Here is a 2,222-nt window from a genome sequence, read left to right as displayed (position 1 = left end):
TTCCTCAGAAACCTCACTGGCCAAAATCTGTTAGAACAGTTCACAGGATGCGTAGTCTGTGCAGGGTAGGCCGCAAAATACTACAGGGAAACCTCAGAGATATTACAAAGGTTCTATGATTTTAAAAACCTTATACCTATTGAGACAGGACAATTGTTCTAGATAAAGACCATTAACATAATCACAAAAACCAGGAAAAGTTAGCCAGATTAATTGAAAGTCTAAGATGATGTGTAGTGACAGGGTTGTTGACCTAAAGGAATTGAGGCTGAACATATAAAGATTAGGATTCGTGGAGCCAGTATGATGATTGCAACCGGGAAACGCATAAGTCAGATCACCCTGAGAAATGCCCTCTGAAGAGGCCAAGAGAATGCAGTAGTACTTAATAATAGCACGAAGTTGGGAGGGGCGGGGATCAAAGGAGACAGTGAGAAGGACAGCCCTCCTAATCGTTTCTTCTCTTGGTTGCACACGACATATAGATTTGGGACTGTTACTAGGTTACATTCTACATGCCAGGATCTAGGATAAGGGTTAAAAGAAGCATTCTAGGTTATTTTATGACTTTCTGGTGCCATGAAGTCTGATAACATTTTCCAGGACAGGTGGGCTTGACTGCTAACATCCCAGATCACCCAAGGCACTGTAATTTAGCTGACCTGGTTAGAGCTGTTTTTTTTGTTTGTTTGTTTTGTTTTGTTTTTTAAGCATCAGGGTTTAGGACATGCTACCCTAAAATATGGCACCTTGGCATTTGAGAAAACAGCAGAAGCTAAAAGGTCACTCTCACCTTCCTCGGTCTCTTCTCCCCTGAAGCAAGCCATAACACCTCATGTGAGAGGTGCCCTCCCTATACCCAGATGAAAAAAACATTCTTACCTCTGAAGACAAGGGGCCACAGAGATGAATATGAACAAAGAGATTGCTAAGTTTCCCCCAGTTTATTACCATTCGATCAGACCCTTTGTCCAATCATATTTCTCTACAACTGAGTACTTTTCATCATATCTAGCATAAAAATACATTTTTAGCTGCTTCACTTCATTGGGTCTTGATTTCTTTATGAAGGCTCCTGTGTCCCATAGAACTTATATTAAGTAAATTTGTATTTTTCTTCCTGTTCTTCTACTTTTTGTTTGTAAGGGCCTCAGCCGTGAACCTGGGATGGGTGAGGAAAAGATGTTTTTCCTCCCCTACATGAGGAAGGGAATCATTATAGTTGATTTAGAGCACCAAGAAAAGTTTTAAGAAGTATAGGTTCTTCATCAGGGTCTATAGTAGCACTGTGCAATAGAAATATAATATAAGCTACAAATGTAAGCCACTTAAGGAATTTTAATTTTTCCATTGGCCACACTAAAAAATAATAAGAAACAAGTAAAATTGATTTCAATAATGTATTATTTAACCAAATATACCAAATATCATTTCAGCATATAATCATAAAAAATGTGATATTTTGTATTTGTTTTAAAGGAATTGAGGCTGAACATATAAAGATTAGGATTCGTGGAGCCAGTATGATGATTGCAACGGGGAAACTCATAAGTCAGATCACCCTGAGAAATGCCCTCTGAAGAGGCCAAGAGAATGCAGTAGTACTTAATAATCACACGAAGTTGGGAGGGGTGGGATCAAAGGAGACAGCGAGAAGGACAGCCCTCCTAATCGTTTCTTCTCTTGGTTGCACACGACATATAGATTTGGGACTGTTACTAGGTTACATTCTACATGCCAGGATCTAGGATAAGGGTTAAAAGAAGCATTCTAGGTTATTTTATGACTTTCTGGTGCCATGAAGTCTGATAACATTTTCCAGGACAGGTGGGCTTGACTGCTAACATCCCAGATCACCCAAGGCACTGTAATTTAGCTGACCTGGTTAGAGCTGTTTTTTTTGTTTGTTTGTTTTGTTTTGTTTTTTAAGCATCAGGGTTTAGGACATGCTACCCTAAAATATGGCACCTTGGCATTTGAGAAAACAGCAGAAGCTAAAAGGTCACTCTCACCTTCCTCGGTCTCTTCTCCCCTGAAGCAAGCCATAACACCTCATGTGAGAGGTGCCCTCCCTATACCCAGATGAAAAAAACATTCTTACCTCTGAAGACAAGGGGCCACAGAGATGAATATGAACAAAGAGATTGCTAAGTTTCCCCCAGTTTATTACCATTCGATCAGACCCTTTGTCCAATCATATTTCTCTACAACTGAGTACTTTT

The sequence above is a fragment of the Galeopterus variegatus genome, unplaced genomic scaffold (assembly GCF_000696425.1).
Source record: "Galeopterus variegatus unplaced genomic scaffold, G_variegatus-3.0.2 Scaffold6117, whole genome shotgun sequence".
NCBI classification, from domain to species: domain Eukaryota; kingdom Metazoa; phylum Chordata; class Mammalia; order Dermoptera; family Cynocephalidae; genus Galeopterus; species Galeopterus variegatus.
Note: the sequence above shows the minus strand (reverse complement) of the source record.